The following is an 18,910-nucleotide window of genomic DNA, read 5'->3' on the forward strand; positions in this document are numbered from 1 at the left end:
TAGTAATTATAACTTAGTGTGTCAACTCATCCATAAAATGAAAACAGGCAGCAGAACTGGCTAAAAGTTAGAATTCAATAATATGTTGTTCACAAGAAACACATCTAAGAATGAGAGATGCATACCGAGTTAAAATGGAGGGTTGAAGTGGAATTTATTATGCTTCACCTGATGTAAAAAAGGCAGGGGTAGCAATTATGATTTCAGACAAAGTTATGTCTAAAATAGATTTAATTAAAAGAAATAAACACAGTAACCACATTTTGAATAAAAAGTATCACAGACAACGAAGCAATGTCGATACTGAACCTATATGCACCAAATACTATAGCATCAAAATTTTTCAAAGAAAAGTTAAATGAATTAAAGATGGAGATAGATAGTAGTAGTAGGGGACTTTAATCTTCCCTTCTCAAAAGTGGAAAAATCTATCATAAAAATGAATAAGAAAGAAGTTAAGGAAGCGAAGAGAGAGAGAGAGAGAGAGAGAGAGAGAGAGAGAGAGAGAGAGAGAGAGAGAGAGAGAGAGAATATGTGTGTGTTTGTGTGTTTGTGTGTGTGTGTCTAATCTGGAGAGAACTGGATGGAAATAGAAAGTACTGCACCTTTTCTCAGCAGTTCATGGTACCATGACAAAGACTGACCATATATTAGTACATAAAATTTTTACAGCTAAAAGTAGAAAAGCAGAAATATTAAAAATATTCTTCTGAGATCATACAATAAATTATATTTAATAAGGGACAATAGAAACACAGATTAAAAACGAATTGGAAGTTAAACAACTTAATCTTAAATAATGAGTGGATTAAAGACCAAATCATAGAAACAGTAATTTCATTAAAGAGAATGACACTAATGAGACAACATGTCAAAACCCACAGGATATAGCGAAAGCAGTGATCAGTGGAAAACTAATTTCTCTAAATGCTTACATCAATAGAATGTCTACCTCCCCTTCCCCTTCCTTCTCTTCTCCAAAGGAAGGTAAATTTGTATGACTGAAAGATGTCCAGTTGACTTGGGTTTTACTGGGCTTGTTTCCTCCCCTCCCCTCCCCTCCCCTCCCCTCCCCTCCCCTTCCCTGCGCTGCCCTGTGCTGCCCTACCCTGTCTTTTCCTTTCCCAAAACCTGAAACCTACTTCACTCTGAAACTGGGACACCAATGAGCCCCTGCCTAAAGGCTCTTCTGGACCCTCCTGGATTTAGAGTGATTATCAATAGTAACTGTTGCTGTTTCCCTCCCAGCCTGATGTCTTTCTTTTTCTTGGTCTCATTAACGGGCCATGCCCTTGCTGTTTCTTAAACAGATCTGTTCATTGAATGGGTGTTACCTCACCCTAAGAGAGTACCTGCAACGACCTTGGCCTAAAGGGCCCAAGGTCTTCCAGTGCATCCTGGTTCATTGCCAGTCATCTTGATGAATATCTGATCACTGGATTCAGATGGCTCTGGAGGAGAAGTAAGGCTGATGATCTTGCACAGCCCTCCCTCACTCAAAACAAAGTCATGTGCAAATCATGTCATTTCTCTGATGGCATAGTCTTCTTTGGTAATGAAGGATGAACACACATCAATAGAAAAGAGACAGTGCAGACTATTGAAGTAGGTATGCAATAAAAAAACTCAAAAAAGAACAAATTAAAAATCCCCAATTAAACACTAAATTAGAAATCCTAAAAAGTAGAGATGAGATGGATAAAGCTGATAGTAAAGCTAGGAGATGGTTTTATGAAAAGCAAATAAAATAGATCAATAATTGGTTAATCTGATTAAAAAAGATTAAATTTGATTAAAAAATAAAAAAAGAGAAGAAAACCAAATCACTAGTATCAAAAATGAAAAGGGTGAATACACCCCTAATGAAAGTGATATTAAAGCAATTATAGGAATTATTTTGTCCAATTACATACTAATAAATTTAACAGTTTAAGTGAAATGGAAGAGTACTTACAAAAATATAAACTGCCTAAATTAGCAGAAGAGGAAATAGAATATCTAAATAGACCTATTTTAGAAAATGAAATTGAATGGGTTGTGAATGAGCTCCCAAGGAGAAAAACACCAGAACCAGATGATCTGGCAAGTGAATTTAAAGATCAACTAATTCCAATATTAAATAAGTTATTTGGAATACTAGGCAAAGAAAGGGTCCCATCAAACTCCTTTAATGAAACAAATGTGATATTTAGGTATCAATAGGAACAGTAAAAGCAGAGGAAGAAATTATAGACCAATTCCATTAATGAATATGGATGCAAAATTCTAAATAAAATACTAGTTAAGAGATTATAACAATATATCACAAAATTATACTTCTTATCAAGTGGGATGTATGTCAGGAAGGCAAGAATGATTTAACACAAGGAAAATTATTAACAGAATTGATCACATCAATACTAAAAGTTTAAAAAAATTATATGATTATGTCAATAGATGCAGAAAAAGCTTTTGATAAAATTCAACACTCATGCCTCCTAAAAACAGTTGAAAGTATTGGTATAAATGGATTTTTCCTTAAATTAATAAAATCATTTATTCAAAGCCATCATCAAGCTTTATTTGTAATGGGGATAAACTAGAATCCTTCCCAGTAAGATCAGGTGTGAAAAAAGGATGCCCAATGTTCCCAATATTATTTAATATTGTATTGGAAATCCTAGCAATAGCAATGAGGGAAGATAAAGAAATAAAATGAATCAGTATAGACAATGAAGTAATAAAGCTATCTGTTTTTGCACATGATATGATAGTAGACTTGGAAAATCCTATATATTCAACTAAAAGGTTAGTTGAAACAATTAATAATGTTACCAAAGCAACAGGATATAAAGTAGATCCACACCATCAGCATTGCTATATATCACAAACAAAACTCGATAAGAAGAGATAGCAAAAGATATCCCATTTAAAATAACTCTAGATAGTATAAAATATCTGGGATTAGACCTATCAAAACAACCCAATTTTATAAATAAAATTATTATAAAAATTTTTGTACAAGTAAAACTAGATTTAAATAATTAGAGAAAATGTAATTACTTATGGGTAGGCAGGGCCAATATAATAAAAACGATAACTTAGCACAAATTAATTTATATATTCAATGCCATCTCAACTATGTTACTAAAAATTATTTTACTGAATTAGAAAAAATAATAACAAAATTCATTTAGAAGAACAGAAAGTCAAGAATATCAAAGGAAATGATGCAAAAATGTAAAGGAAAGAGGTTTAATGGTTCCGGAGCTTAAACTATATTATAAGGCAGTAATGATCAAAACTATCTGGTAGTGGCTAAGAAATAGAAATATAGACCAATGGAACAGAGTAGACATATTTATCGCAGCAAATAAACAGAATAACCTTGTATTTGAGAAGTGTAAAGAGTTAAGGTTTTGGGATAAGAATTTATTATTTGATAAAGGTTGTTGGGAAAACTGGAAAGCATTATGGCAGAAACTGGGCAAAGACCAATATCTTATGCCCTTGTATTAGCAAGCACCCTAGCACACCCAGGATGGCTGCTAGCACAGATCTTTTGATCTACTTTATAAAAGAAAGATAGCTTCAAAGGGGTTAAAAATCCAGGGGAAAGGTTAACATCTGGAACATGGAGAAAATACAAATGGAGAAAATACAAGCAGATAAATTAGCACAAAGATTCAACAGACAGTGCTCTTACTGTATGAACAAAGTAATACAGCCACCTATATACACTACCAGATGGGAGGGAACAAACCTCTGAGTAGTCAGGGGGCTTTTAACAAACAGCTACTCAGAGTCCCATCCAGGGAATCAAAAGTCCTTCTCATAAGTGAATATCCAAAGCAAAATACCAATATCCCAGTATATATAAAAAAGACTCAGCCCCTAATTGGCTCAGAGTCAGTAGGCAAGAAATCTACGTGATTCAGCACAGCTGTGAACCATCAGGGTTCAAAGGAGATCAGTCCTTCAGATGTTTTCAATGAACCTGGGAAACTGAACTCAAAAAAGAAACAACAAAAATCCCACTTTGCCCAAAGGGCTATAAAACCATACATAGCCTTTGACCTAGCAATATCACTACTAGGTCTGTATCCCAAAAGAGATAAAAAACAAAAAGGAATAAGACTTGTACATACAAAAATATTTATAGAAGCTCTTCTCTGGGGGCAAAGATTTAGAAATTGAGGGGATGCCCATCAATTGGGGAATGGTTGAACAAGTTGTGGGATGTGATTGTGATGGAATGCTCTTATAGTATAAGAAATTGTGAGTAGGATACTCTCAGAAAAACCTGGAGAAACTTGCTTAGGCTGATGCAAAGTGAATGTACTATGTACAAAGGTACAGCAATATTTATTGTAAGAGGTTTTTTTTTTTTTTGGTATGTTCATCCTTCATTCCTGAAGAAGACTATGCCATCAGAGAAATAATGACATGACTTGCACTTGACTTTGTTTTGAGTGAGGGAGGGCTGTGCAGGTCACCAGCCTCACTTCTCCTCCAGAGCCATCTGATTCCAGTGACCAGGTATTCATCAGGATGACTGGAGATAACCCAGGATGAGGCAATTGGGGTTAAGTGACTTGCCAAAGGTCACACAGCTAATGAGTGTCAAGTGTCTGAGGTGATATTTGAACTCAGGTCCTCCTCACTCCTGCACTGGTGCTCTATCCACTGAACCACCTAGTTGCCCCTTATCGTAAGATGATCAGTTATGAATGACTTAGCTATATTCTCAGCCATACAATGATCCAAGACACCTCTGAAGGTTTTATGATGAAAAAATCTATTCATCTCCAGAAAAAGAACTGATGGTGTCTGAATACAGGCTGAAGCACACTTTTTTAAACTTTATTTTTCTTGAGTTTTTTCTGTCTTTGTTTTCTTTTAGAATTTGACTATTATGGAAATGTTTTGCATGACTACTCATGTACAACCTATATCGAATAACTTGTTTTCTCAATGAGGAGTGAGTGGAATGGGGTGGGAGGAAGGGAGAGAATTTGGAACTCAAAGCTTTAAAAACAAATGTTAAAAATTGTCTTAACATATAACTAGGGAAAAATAAAATATTAAATAAACAAAGAAAGTTTGTGCAAATAAAGCAAATTTAACCAAGATTAGAAAGAAAGCAGATAATTGAGAAAAACTTTTTATGAATAGTTTCTCAGATAAAGGTCTCATATCTAAAATATATAAAGAACTTTGTAAAATTTATAAGGATATGAGTAATTCCCTGTTGGGGGTGTAAGCTCAGTTTCATGAGGACAGTCTCAGGCAGGTAAAAGTGAGGACCTCTAAACCTCAGAGTTCTCACGAGGCCCCCCAGGGAACAGCTGGGGATTGAGGCGTGAAACACGGGCTATCTCGTGCATTTCCACCTCTTCTCCGTGGGAAACTTGCTGGGGAGAGCATCCCACCCTTGAGATTGGCCCGTGGTCTGAGCACACCTGTTGTTGACTAGCTAGGGGCTGAGAGCAGGCATGGTATTCAGGTGCAAACTATGCGGCAGGAGAGCTTAAGTAGGGACAGGAAAGCCTGAAGGCTCCTCTTCTGGATGCGGAGTCCCCTCCGGGAGCTCTTCGCACTGAGGGGCCCTTGGAGGGAAGAGGGTCCCCCCCTCTTCCGCTCCCATCCTCTTGCTGTACGATCCTAACACCTTGGGAGGAGGAGGATTCCTCTCTCCTGAGGAAGAATTCACCCTGCACATGTAACCAAGACCCTGAATAAAGCCTAACCCTTGTTCGACTCTGGAAAGTCTCTTCTCTCAATACGTTTATCTGGTTGGCCGCCGAAGACCTGTGGAAAGGTAAGACTCGGGTAGTCCATCGGCCTCTAGGCTGAACAATTCCCCAATTGATAAATGGCCAAAAGATTTGAACAGGTAGTTTTCCAATGAAGAAGTCAAAACATTCTATAGACAAATGAAAAAAATGCTCTAAATCATTATTGATTTGTGAAAAGCAAATCAAAATAACTTGGAGATATCATTTGAGATCATGGAAGGGAAAAGTGAAAAATGTTGGAGGGGATATGGAAAAATTGGGAAATTGATTCATTGTTAATGCAGTTGTGAACTGATCCAACCATATTGGAAAGCAATCTGGATTATACTCTTTGATCCAGTAATATCACTATGAGGTCTATTTCCAAAGATGATTAGGGAAAAAGGAAAAGAACCTGTATTTCTAAGATCTGTATGGCAGCTCTCTTTGTGGTGTCAAAAAACTAGAAATTGCAGGGATATTGATCAATTGGGGAATGGCTGAACAAATTCTGGTATTTGATTGTGATGTAAAACTGCTATGCTATAAGAAATCATGTGCTCAATGATCTTAGAAAACCATGAAAAGACTTGCATGAAATAATGAAGAGCAAAATGAGCAGAACCATGAGAATATTGTACACAGTAACATCTTTATTGTTTTAAGAATGACTTAGAGTGAATAAGTTATTTTGACTATTATAAATACCTAAATATGAAGAAACAAGCAATCTGTATCCAGAGAAAGAGAAATAAATAGATGTATGCATAGAATAATTTTACACACACAGTCACACACACATGTTTGTGTCTAATGGTGGCCATCTCTAGGGTAGGGAGAAGGGAAGGAAGAAAAGAAAAAAAATTACATGATAATTGTTGCATACAGTAGAACCTCAGCTTACAAATTTAATACATTCTGAGATTCTATTCATCATGCGATTTGTTCATATTGCAAAGTGAATTTTCTCACAGGAAATAATGTAAAGTTCGATGATCAGTACCAAAAATATTCATATAAATTCGTATCAAAAATATCGATCCCCCAAAATATTCATATAAAAATAATTATTTATAATTTTAAGTAAGTTTTTTGTCCCTAATGCACCTAAAATACACTAGCAATTATTGGTACACAATATAAACAAAAAATAAAATAAATTAACCCACACTTTACCTTTGAGAAGAGTCGTAGTTGGCATGAGGGAGATAAGAGGGAGAAGGAAGAGGAAGGGTTATTGCAAAGTACTACCATATGTATGCGAACTCATGTGAACACACTTGTAATGGTACTGTTAGGAGCCAACAATGCTGCCTTCATGAAAAGTCAACGTCAAATGAGGCCAATTAGGTGGTATACTGACCTGAAGTTCCTTTATTTGACATATGAAAGCAAAACAACAAAAACAAGACCATTTGTCCTAGTTGAACGCCATCCCTTTGTGAGCCATTCAAGTCCAAACATGATGTTCATACTGTGAATTTTTGTTTGTCCTGCATGACAAATTTTGCAAAAAATTTGTCCTTATTCAGTGAAACATAAGTAAACCAGGTTACTTGTAAACCAATGTTCTACTGCATTTAGAAGCAATAACAAGTTATACATAGTAGATCTGCAGTTTCATGTGCAATCATTTTCTTCATATTATACTGTTATGTAAATGTTTTAGTCCATAAATTTAAAAAAATAAAAAAGAATGAATCACTACTCTTCTCCCCACAAAAGATTGTGGTCATCTTTGGAAAAGTGATTTTATTTGCTTCTCAAACATTACATCCAGTGCCACCATAGTCAGTTGAGAAACCAAGGCTTTATCATAATCTACATATGCATAAGACATCTTAAAAAACTATCATTGGTGATACACTCTACTAGCAATGCAGTGCTGCTTTTTGGCGTGTATATACAGCAACCCTTCCCTGATCAATATCCCTTCTATCTCAACTTCATCCTGTGAGTCCTGGCATTGGACCTGATATAACTAAATCCTTTACACTGTGAAAGTAAGAAAATTTAACAAAGTCAAACCAAGACCTGATATAAGTGAAGAAGAGAAGAGACTGGATTAAAGACTAGTTTCAGTCTAGAACAGAAGTGGGGAGACTTTTCATGTTGAAAGACAGCTGTAATCAACTAAAGTTGCATTCAAGAAACTTCAATTAGAGTCACTTAAAAAGGTACATTATTTTGTAAATCTCTATGTACTTAATAATTTCAAAAAAATGAAAACTATTTAATTTTAAAGTTAACTGACCTTTTAATGACTTTGTTGTCTGCTTTTAGTTGGAAAGCATTTGAATATTTGGTTACATCATACATATCTGCAATTTCAGTTGATCAGATGGGTATCAGTCATATGTGACCTAAAGATAATCTTGATTTGGGTTAGGTAGGAGAATGTAGATTCACAGCAATAAGTGGTTGAAAAGCAAGAACACATTTTTTGGGCTGAAAATGCACCTTTGCTGAAGGTGTGCATAATCTACTGCATTTTTTATATTTCAATTGAATCTTTCTTAGCATAAAACAAGGACTTTAAAATGTTATCTACTGAGAGCTCAATCAATTCCATCTGTAGTTCTTTAGGTGTCTTGGTGATATCAACTACATGAGACTGAAATGCTAATGTGAGTGTGATTTCATGATTTTCAAAGTCAGTGAACCTTTCATTGTGTTTTCCAGTTAGTAGGTCTATAACAGCTGTATATTCTTCAAACGATCCGCATATATCACCCTGCTCATCAATGACCTTTGCTAACCGATGAAAATGTTCCTCTGAGATTTCCTTTTGAAGAAATGTTTTGAAAAAAGATAGCTTGTTTTGAAATTCTTGGATTTTTGGCTGCATATCATATATAGACTTAGTTTTACCTTGTGAAGAAGTATTCAAGTTTTTTAATTTGACATGATGTAATGTTAATGAGAGTGAAATATCTTCCCCACCCATTAATGGGCCTTCCCATTAAGGGAAGTTTGATCAGGGGAGATTTGTTTTGTAAGAAAGACCACACCTTTTGTTAATTTCTAATGAGGTACTGGTTCTCAAGGGTTGTGATGCCCTCGGGCTCTAAAAAGTGTGTGTGTGTATATATATATATATATATATATATATATATATATATATATATATATATATATATATATACACTCTGAGATGAGATTTTACTTTGGGGCTCACTTATTGGAAGTGTTTGGCCAGATGAGACTCTGGGTAGCAGCTAAGGAGCCCTCTGGTTTTGAAAACCCAGATGTTGGTGTTTCTCTCTCTGGTAACTATATAGGTTTGTAATGGTCAGACAGCTGGATCTCTTGGTCTGTGATGTATGTATTGCTTATGGTCAGACAATTGGAAGTCCTGTCTGTTGATCTTACTGTTTGTAATTTCTGTTTGTATTTTTTCTGAAATTCAGGGTGCTGACTTTCCCCCCTTAACTAAGTGAATGATATATGTGCTTGATTAAAGTAGATTGCTGACCCTTCAAAAGTTGCTTTCCTTTTAGAAAAGCAGATCTAAGAACCTGTACAGCAGTGTATTTCAGGGTCCTTGCTAATATTTGTGATATCATACTGAAATGCAGCATTCCTATAGAAATTTTCAATTTCAATTTCCTATAGAAATTTCAATAATTCAATAATTCACATGGCTGATTCTGTTCTCCAGAAAATTTAAGTATTTGTTCTCACAGAGGTAAACTTTTAGCTAACACCTGTCCTTGCAATAGCCAGTACATTTTAGAATGATATGGAAAATTCACACTAGATACTTTTGAGAAGCAACAGGGTAAAAAGAGAGAGAGAAGGATAAACAGAAGAAAAGAGGATGGAGGAAAATACGCAGTTAGTAATCACAACTGTGAATGGGATGAGCTTGCCTATAAAACAGAAGCAGATAGCAGAATGGATTAGAAACCAGAATCCAACAATATGTTGTTTGCAAGAAATATACTTGAAACAGAGACAAACACAAAGTATACAACTGCAGCTGAGTATTGATTCTGTAAGAAACAAAGATGACAGATCTAGAGCTCAAAGGGAATTTTTGTTTTTTCTAATAAAATTAATATATAATTCATTTTTCAGTTTTCAACATTCACTTCCACAAGAATTTGAATTCTAAATTTTCTCCACATCTCTGCAACCCCCCACCCCAGGACAGCATGCTCCCTATTCACCCCTTCATCTAATTTGTCCTCCCTTCTATCACCCCTACCCCCTTCTCCCATGCCCTGCCCCTCTATTTTTCTGTGGGGAAAAATAGATTTCTATACCCCATTGCCTGTACATCTTATTTCCCAGTTGCATGCAACAACAATTTTGAACATTCATTTTAAAAAGTTAAGATCTGTAAAACATATACTATCTCATTTCATCTTTGTAACAAGTTAGGTGCTGTTATTTTTCCTGTTGGGGGTGGGAGCTGAGGCAGACAGAACTTAAATGGCACCTCCCACAGTCTGAGGCAAGATTTGAACTCTGGTCTTCCTTACTACAGTTCCAGCATTCCGTCCATTGTGCCACCCAGTTTCAGCTTCTCTCTCTCTCTGCTCTCCTTACATTTTATTTGGGCAATAGGATTACTGGATTACTGGAAAAGAGTTGTTTCTCATCTACACTACTAGGGTTCTCTGCTGGAGTCACTTCTTGAAAGTGAATTGTTAAAAATTCAATGTGAGCATTAACACCTTGGGATTTGCCAAATACTATAACTTGATTTATTATTTTTTTGATTGTCTAGACTTAAGAAAACAGTAGAGAAAATATAAATGATGCATTTTAAACTTAAAAATGTTCTGTGTACAATTTTTTCCCCAGAGAGTCAGTTGTTAAACATTTACCAGCAAATTTCTGATCACCACCATTTTGGACATGTTTTCCCTAGCTTTCCCTGTGATTTCAGCGGCTCTGGATGCCAACACCCAGGAATAATGGTGTGCGGGGGACCCTGGCCCTTTCTGCCAGCTTTGCTTCCTGCCTTTCTATGCCAAGACCTGGGGAGTCAAACAGTAGACAAACCTTCCTCCTCTCCTATACACGTGCAGCATCTCAGAGATATACCAGTCTGAGCAGAATTCCCAGGGGATGTGGTTTCTGCCCCCCAACCCCCAATGCCTTTGCTTTTGAGGAAGCCAGGAAGAATTTGAGTCAAAAGTTTTCACTTCCCTTGGAAGTCCCTTTTGCAGTCTTGTTACCCTCTTGCATACTGAACTCTCAGTATGTCCTATAAGAGGAGTTAGATATACACACTGTCTTCTTTTCAATTTCTTTTTTAAAAAAATTCTTTCTTTCTTTCTTTCTTTTAAGTTTTAAGCATTCATTTCCACAAAATTTTGAGTTCCAATTTTTTCCCCATCTCTCCCCTCCCCGCTCCCCGAAACGCCAAGCATTCTGACTACCCCTTCCATCAATCTGCCCTCCCTTCTAATACCCCTCCCTTCCCTTATCCCCATCTTCTCTTGTCCTGTAGGGCAAGATAAATTTCTATACCCCATTAATTGTATTTCTTATTTCCCAGTTGTATGCAAAAACAATTCTCAACATTTATTCCTAAAACTTTGAGTTCCAACTTCTCTCCCTTCCTCCCTCCCTATCCATCCCCACTGAGAAGGCAAGCAATTCAATATAGGCTATATATGTGTAGTTTAGCAAATGACTTCCATAATAGTCATGTTGTATAAGACTAACTATACATCCATCCTGTCCTGCTCCCCATTTCTTCTATTCTCTTTTTTGACTTTGTCCTTCCCCAAGAGTGCTTACTTCTAATTGCTCCCTCCTCCTATTGCCCTCCCTTCCATCATCCCTTGACCCTGCTTATCATCTACTCCCCTACTTTTCTTGTAGTGTAAGATAGATTTTCATGCCAAATTGAGTGTGCATGTTATTACTTCCTTGAGCCAAATGTGATGAGATTAAGCTTCACTTTTCCCCTCTCATCTCCCCCCTTTTCCCCTCCATTGAAAAAGCTTTTTCATGCCTCTTTTATGAGAGATAACTTACCCCATTCCATTTCTCCCTTTCTTCTCCCAATATATTCCTCTCTTACCTGTTAATTTTATGTTTTTAGATATTATCCCTTCCTATTCAACTCACCCTGTGCGCTCTCTCTCTCTCTCTCTCTCTCTCTCTCTCTCTCTCTCTCTCTCTCTCTCTCTCTCGGTGTGTACAATCCCACCAACTACCCAGATACTGAGAAAAGTTTCAAGAGTTACAAATATTATCTTTCCATGTAGGAATGTAATTAGTTCAACTTTAGTAAGTCCCTTATGATATCTCTTTCCTGTTTACCTTTTCATCCTTCTCTTGATTCTTGTGTTTGAAAGTCAGTTTTTCTATTCAGCTCTGGTCTTTTCATCAACAATGCTTGAAAGTCTTCTATTTCATTGAATGACCACTTATTTTTTCCTCTGAAGTATTATATTAAGTTTTGCTGGGTGTGTGATTCTTGGTTTTAATTCTAGTTCCTTTGACTTCTGGAATATTGTATTCCATGCCCTTCAATCCCTTAATGTAGAAGCTGCTAGATCTTGTGTTATCCTGATTGTATTTCCACAATACTTGAATTGTTTCTTTCTGGCTGCTTGCAATATTTTCTTCTTGACCTGAGAACTCTGGAATTTGGCTGCAATGTTCCTAGGAGTTTTTCTTTTTGGATCTCTTTCAGGCGGTGATTGGTGGATTCTTTCAATATTTATTTTGCCCCCTGGTTCTAGAATCTCAGGGCAGTTTTCCTTGATAATTTCATGAAAGATGATGTCTAGGATCTTTTTTTGATCATGGCTTTCAGGTAGTCCCATAATTTCTGAATTGTCTCTCCTGGTTCTATTTTCCAGGTCAGTTGTTTTTCCAATGAGATGTTTTATATTATCTTCCATTTTTTTATTCTTTTGGTTTTGTTTTGTAATTTCTTGGTTTCTCATGAAGTCATTAGCTTCCATCTGTTCCATTCTAATTTTTACAGAACTATTTTCTTCAGTGAGCTTTTGAACCTCCTTTTCCATTTGTCTAATTCTGCTTTCTAAAGCATTCTTCTCCTCATTGGCTTTTTGGACCTCTTTTGCCAGTTGAGTTAGCCTATTTTTTTCCTTGTCACAAAACAGTTTTTATTAGTGGGATCTAGTAGGGGGCATTACTGGAGGGGATCAGGGGAAGGAAGCAAAAAAGCAGGCAACAGAATACTAGATTTTTGGGTGAGTGAGAGCAAGGTGCTTAGGGCCAGACGACCTTCTCAACAGGCACAGAAATATCCCCAAAGCTAATTAATCTTGTGTAGGGGAGAAAGGACATGCAAGAGTAATAGGAAAGGGATGTGGAATTGGGCTATAGAAACTCCTCTAACACTCTAAGACAATGATCTGTTACAGATCTCCAAAGCCAACTTGACATTTGGGTCCCTCTCCCTCTGTTTAGTGAAGGTGCAACTGAAGGGGACATCTTTTATGGCTGAGACTCATGGGGAGAGAGTGATAGGAAATTATGCCAAACAGTAGAGGCTTCAGGTCAATATACTCTGATCACCACTGGCTTCAGAGGTTGATACAGAAAGCCTTCTTCTCCTCAGACCCCAGTTCTTGCGCAGGTTGGGCACTGCTTAGAGTGACTGCTTTGGCTTGGGCATTGTTCTGCCACTGCTTAGACACCTTGGTGAAAATCTCTTTGAGGACAGTTTTGAAGGCCAGCTCTACAGGATTCCATTATTCTCAGCAAACATGCGGGCCTCTTCAGTGGGCACCTCTCTTTTGTGGCTCAAGTCACTCTTATTGCCCACCAGCATGACAACAATGGTGGCTTCCACGTGGTCATATAGCTCCTTCAGCCAGTGCTCCACCACAGCATAGTCTGGTGTTTGGTCAGGTCATATACCAGAAGAGCCCCCACTGCCCCTCTGTAATACACTGAAGTGATGGCGTGGTATTGTCCCCATCCAGCTATGTCCCAGATTTGGGCTTTGACAACTGCTGTCCCTAGCAACACAGTTCAAGTAGAGAATTCCACCCCTATGGGTGTCCAACTATTATGGCTGAACTCATTTCTTGTGAATCTTGACAACAGGTTGGTCTTCCCCTCTCCAGATTCCCCTATAAGCACCACATTGAAGACAAAGTTATAATCCTCTTCTGCTCCATTTTCCATCTTGGTCCCGCATCGAATGTGTATGAATACGTGTAGTTGTAGTGACATATGTGGATGGAAAATGGGATTAGGGCATTGGCTCTGTGCCCCTCAACCATCTGCTCTCTAGAGGCCTTGACCTGACTCTCGTCTCACTGGGGACAGTCAGTCTTTTCAGTGGGAAAGAACAAAGACAGACTCAGTCACTACTTAAGTTAGCCTATTTTTATAGGTGTTATTTTCTTCAGCATTTTTTGGGGTCTCCTTCAGCAAGCTGTTGCCTTGCTTTTCATGATTTTCTTGCATCGCTCTCATTTCTCTTCCTAATTTTTCCTCTGCCTCTCTTACTTGATTTTCAAATTCCTTTTTGAGCTCATCTATGGCCTGAGACAATTGCATATCTATTTTGGATGTTTGGGATGCAGAAGCCTTGACTTTTATGTCTTTCCCTGATGGTTGGCATTGTTCTTCCTCATCTGAAAGGATGGGAGAAAATAACTGTTCACCAAGAAAGTGACTTTCTATAGTCTTATTCCCGCCCCCCCCCCTTTTTTTTTTTTTTTTTTTTTTTTTACCATTTTCCCAACCAGTTACTTGACTTTTGGGTCCTTTGTTAAGAGTAGGGTATACTCTGGGGACCTGTAAGATCTCAGTTCCTCTAAGGTGGCACAATCAAGCCTGCCCACTGGTCTGGGAAGAACCAGAAACTTTTCTGCCCATAATCTGCGAGTGGTAGAATTCCCTCTCCACAACCACCTCCAGTTCCACCACGCCAGCACTCAGGGCTGAGATTAAGATCAAGTGCTCAGTTCCTCCAGGGGCTTTAAACTAAGGGCTCCAACAATGGAGGCTAGCTGTTGCCTGCTGTGGCTGCTGCAGCCAATGCAGCTGCTGACGCCCACTGCTGTTGCTGCTGCTGCCTCTGCCACCACTGCCTGGGGCTAGGGCTGAGCATGCTCCCTTGCCTGCTGAAAGGTCTCACTGACCTTTGATGTTGTCTTTGGCATTTGTAGGCTGAGGGATCTGAGAACCTCTGCTGCTGCTGGGGATTCTGCCCCTGAAGCCTGCTTGGTCCTGCTCCTCCCAGTGCCACGCAGCCAAGGCTGGGCTGTGTTCTGCTTCATGTCCAGTGTGACAGACCTTTCCCACTGGCCTTCCGGGTCACCCTGGGCTAGAAACCTCCTCCACTCCATTGTTGTGTGACTTCTGCTGCTCTAGAATTTGTTGAGAGTCATTCTTTACAGGTATTTTATGGGCTGTCCTCTCTTCAGTTTCAAGGGAAGATAACCATTAATCCTTTTCTATTTGTCCTGGGAGTTGAGATACAGCCTAGAATGCCTAGAATATTAGACTGGGAGTTTCATATCAGACATTTAGCTTTGGGACCTTGGTCAAGTGACTGGATTTTACTGAAACTCAGTTTCTTCATCTGCAAAATGGGGATGAAACCTGTTGTATCACAGGGAAGCTGTAAAGGTGAAAATGTATGTAAAGGTCAATTATTGTTTGTTTTGTGGGTAGAGACACCAGACCTGTCATTTCGTTAGTATGGAGAGTTTACCTTGAGTAGGTAATCTGCTCTTCAATTTACAGTCTCAAAGACCTGCCTGGGGCCCTCTCTGAGTCTAGTTCTAGCCTTTCTATTAGTTGAGAAACTGAGGCAAGGGATCACACTAAGTTGGAGAGTACCCAGAGGTTGGCAACCAGCATGATGCCAGGTTTTGAGTCCTTGTCATGGAAATGTTGTTGAGGGAAGTAGGAGTGTTCAACATGGGAAAGAGAAAGCTCAGGGAGGGAGGAGATGGTAGCTATATTTGAAGGACTGTCATGTGGAGGAGAATTAAACTAGCTTTGTTTGATTCCAGTGGACAGAACCAGGTGCCTGGGGCGAAGTTCCAGAAAGGCCAAATCAAGTATGAGATCATGAAAAAAGTCTTGCTAAAGCTGTTGCAAGGTGGAATGAATTGCCCTGTCCTTCACTGGAGGGGAGTTGGAAGCAGAACCCAGGCTCAGGGCCAGGATTCCTGATGTCCATTCCAGGAGAAGCTGCCATCCTCTGGGAGAGAGTAGCTGGGAATTCCTCCATCCATAGCTCCATAAACCCACTGTGTCCTGACCTAATTTCTTTTCCTTCCTTCATCAGCTGAGCTCTCAGTCCCTGCAGCAGACTCTGTACCCAATGGGCTCCTACCCAGACCTTGGTGACCTTCCCCTTGAAGGATTAGCCACTATCCTTAGTCATGGAGAGGGAGTGGGGGAGATGGCTGGTCCAATCACAACACTCTTCCCAGTGTTACTCTATTCAACCTGTGCGTCTCATTCTAATTTCTTGTTAGGATATACTCCTTTGAAAGCCACACTTGAGCCAGACCCCAGAGACCCTCTCAGATGTAAGGACTCCTTCCCCGCTCCAACCCTAATAGCTTAAGTCTCCCTGTTAGACCATGGTTTTCACTCTTCCAACATTATTTACTGATACCCAGCTTTTCACCACCTCCTCTTCAACCCCATCTTCCAGTTCTCCTTCTTCTTTAGCTGTGGCACCCTGATACTGCTGATACTCAGAAACCAAGTCATTCATGTTGCTTTCTGCTTCAGTGAATTGCATTTCACTCATGCGCTCTCCAGCGTACCAGTATAAGAAAGCCTTTCTTTGACACATGGCTGTAAACTGCTCCAAAATGCACTTGAAGAGCTCTTGGATGGCAGCTCTGTTACCAGTGAAGGTGGCAGACATTTTCAGGCCCCAGGGTGGGATATCACAAATAGCTGTTTTCACATTATTGGGTATCCATGTTCTTGTTGTGAACATTGAGCTATCGCTTGGATACCTCCTTCATGGATCTACAGCTTCTGAACACAGCTGTCACCAAGAGACCACAGGTCACAAGCAGCCATCATGTTCTTTGCATCAAGCATCTGCTGGATGAGCTCTGGCACAGTTAAAGCATGGTACTGCTGGCTATGATGACTAGTCAATGGAAGAAAGCCAGACATAAAGACATGCAAATGGGAATAGGGAAACTGCCAGCTTACACAGGTCAAAGTTAAACTGCCCTGGGAAAGGAGGTGGCACCGCTCATTACTGCTGACACCAGGTGGTTCAGGTTGCCATACGTGAGAGGGGTCAGTTTCAGGGTCAGTTTCAGTGAGCCCCAGGGTGAGGGTTCCCCAAAGACCGTCTTTTCCCTAAGCTCACAGATCACAGAGTGTCAGTCATTGAGGGCATCTTATCCAATGCCCCAATACTTGAATGATTTTTCTCTCTGATCAGGGTCTCCTTGAGGGAAAGGTCAGTTTGTAGGTGAGAGGTCACAGAACGTCAGAATTGGAGGTGACCTCAGGGGCCATATGGTCCATCTCATCCCCACTCCTCCAATTCCCACTAATATATACCCAATAAGTTGTTACTAAGCCTCTGCTTGAAGACTTCTACTGAAGAGTAACCTCTCAGACAGCCCTTTTCACTTTAGGAGGCTTCTAATTATTAGATAGTTTTTCCTGACCTCACGGCCAAATGGGCCCTCTTCATCCAATGTTCCTAATACTTCCCTTTGGGGTTTCTTCCATGAAACAGCCCTTTAAGTTCTCTAAGACACTATTGAATGCTCTGTCCCTCCCCCACCCTGCCCAGTCTCCCCTTCTCCAGGCTAAATATCTCCACTCCTTCAATTGATACTTATATAATAGGAACTTGAGAAACCTGTATCATCCTGGCTGCTCAACAAGGACCCAGCCTTTGAACAGCAGTTGAATTCAAGCCTAAAGTGGTTGGAGGTGGGCCTTCCACATCCCTCCCCTCATATTGGTTCAGCTCTGACCATTCCTGTGGTCAACTCAGCTCTGACCTTGGGGCTCATGCTGATCTACAATCCTCCTCTAGATCACAGGTCAGGTCACTTTTCACGTGCACTTATTAGTAGCTGGGGAAAGCTATGAGTCATTCCAGTTCCATCAATAAACGCTTGGATAATTATGACGATATCAGCCTGGGACTTGTAATGCCATAGTGTGGATTGGGTGGGTGTGGGTCTACAAACTGAAATAGAAACAGATTGAGAGAGGCTGTGGTCTCTTGGGAAAAGAAGCGGAGAAACAGGAGGAGACAAAGGGTCAGGCAGGATCCTGGGGGAAAGCCAGATGGCCCCTAATAGGAACAGATATGGGAGCAGGGAAGGCCCTTCTGGTCCTATAATAGTTTGTTGTCTCAGCCTGAAGGCTGGAAGGGGGTGAGCCAGTTCTGGAGGCATGATAATTACCTAACTGTGAGTGGGGAGTAGTAGAGCCTCCTTTCTTGACTGGGATAAAGACTCAGGTCAGACAGCAGGTAGGGGAAGGAGACAACTGGACCATCAGAGGACAGGTCATGAGCTTCCTCTTCCTGGCTGTCTTCCTGGGGCTCCTTCTGCTCCTAGCCTGGAGATCCCAGAAAGGCAGCCTCCCTCCAGGGCCTCCATCTCTGCCTCTGCTAGGCAATCTTCTGCACGTTGCCCGTCGTGGCCTCCTCTTGTCCTTCTTGGAGGTGAGCTATCCTTTTGTCTGGGTGACCAAAGAGCTAGGACCTCCCTAGGCCAGGGCAGTGCTGAGGCTGCCTATGGCAATGTAGTTGCCTTCCCTATTTTCTCTCCTAGTGAGAGGAGTTTGATATCCCTCAAGAGGAGGTAGTTTGAGTGAGGAGAGTGTGGAAAAACCTGGATACCTTCCAAGATCTGGGTCTAACGTCTGCTCCTCTGGGATTAAGCACTTTGAAATTATTCATCAATGAGGGAGAGGTAGGAGGTCAGATTATTGGTAAAGGGAGAGAGGTACCCAAAGAAGTGGACCTCTGGAAGCAAGTATGAATGTGGTATGGATAGAGGCACTGGGTTTGATGTCTGGAAGACCTTGGCTCAAATCCTAGCTCTGCCACCTATTACCTGGATAACTTTGGGCAAATCACTCAAATCACTTGCCTCAGTTTCCTCATCTATAAAATGATGATGTTCAATTAAATAACTTCTAAGGTCCCTTCTATAGATAGGTGGAACCATAGTGCATGGAGTGTT

At 39.8% G+C, this 18,910-nt stretch overlaps 2 pseudogenes; both read right to left on the reverse strand.

Annotated features, from left to right (window-relative positions):
* Nucleotides 1–13,279: 13,279 nt before the first annotated feature.
* Nucleotides 13,280–13,886, reverse strand: LOC140508549 (ras-related protein Rab-25 pseudogene; annotated as a pseudogene).
* Nucleotides 13,887–16,302: 2,416 nt separating this feature from the next.
* LOC140507445 (tubulin beta-4 chain-like) lies at nt 16,303–17,397 on the reverse strand (annotated as a pseudogene).
* Between the last annotated feature and the right edge of the window lie 1,513 nt (nt 17,398–18,910).

This window comes from Notamacropus eugenii, chromosome 5 (assembly GCF_028372415.1).
Source record: "Notamacropus eugenii isolate mMacEug1 chromosome 5, mMacEug1.pri_v2, whole genome shotgun sequence".
Classification (NCBI taxonomy): domain Eukaryota; kingdom Metazoa; phylum Chordata; class Mammalia; order Diprotodontia; family Macropodidae; genus Notamacropus; species Notamacropus eugenii.